Source organism: Arachis duranensis, chromosome 5 (assembly GCF_000817695.3).
Source record: "Arachis duranensis cultivar V14167 chromosome 5, aradu.V14167.gnm2.J7QH, whole genome shotgun sequence".
Classification (NCBI taxonomy): domain Eukaryota; kingdom Viridiplantae; phylum Streptophyta; class Magnoliopsida; order Fabales; family Fabaceae; genus Arachis; species Arachis duranensis.
Genome location: NC_029776.3, coordinates 51,109,044 through 51,109,958, shown reverse-complemented (window position 1 = coordinate 51,109,958; position 915 = coordinate 51,109,044).

The following is a 915-nucleotide window of genomic DNA, read 5'->3' as shown; positions in this document are numbered from 1 at the left end:
ATACAGTTTAATCTGTTATATGTGTTAAAATTTTAATTATTAAAAAATATCTTTAAAAAAATATTTTTAATATTTTTATTTAAATAGTTTCCTTTTTCAATACACGTTAATATTTATTAATAGTATTTTTAAAATATATTAGTTTAATAAATATATTAAGGTAAATTATATGGTATATTAATTTATAGAGATAGAGAAATGTTGACATGTAGCGAAAAGGACAAGGAAGAGATTCCTCTAGGAGAAAGAAAGATGGCCTTGCTGTGCCGCATAGCTCATTTACTGAGTACGGGAACGAAAATGAGATTGGATATAATGTTAGCGGTGTTATTGCATTTTTTTTTATCTCAGTTTTGGAGAATTTGCGCATGCTATTTTTTGTGTGTGATAGTAATTTGTTCTTGCATTTTTTTTTATCTCAGTTTTGGAGAATTTGCGCATGCTATTTTGTGTGTGATAGTAATTTGTTCTTAAAAAAGAAGCCTAAACTCACGGTAGTGATCGTAGAGAGTGGCTGAAGAGCAAGGATTGAGTGGCGTCAACAGAACTAGCAGCAGGGTAGCAACAAATGACGTCAAGAGCCACTGAGGCACCTTGTGTTAATTACTATGAATGTATTATTTTTATTAGTGTTTTTAACTTTTTATTGAGTATGTTAATATATTTAGTGTTAGTGCTTCTGGTTTTATTATAGAATTAGGTAATCATTGAGAATGTAGTTTAGAGGATTTTTTTTAATTTTGATTGATACCATTTGCATCTAAATAATAGAGGGACAATTTACTATAAATGCATTATTATTCCTATTAGTGTTTTTAACTTTTTATTGAGCATTTTAATATATCTTTTGTGTTTATCTCTCTAAAATTATTTTTATATTAAAATTTTTTATCTAAAAATTATTGAATTTAAATA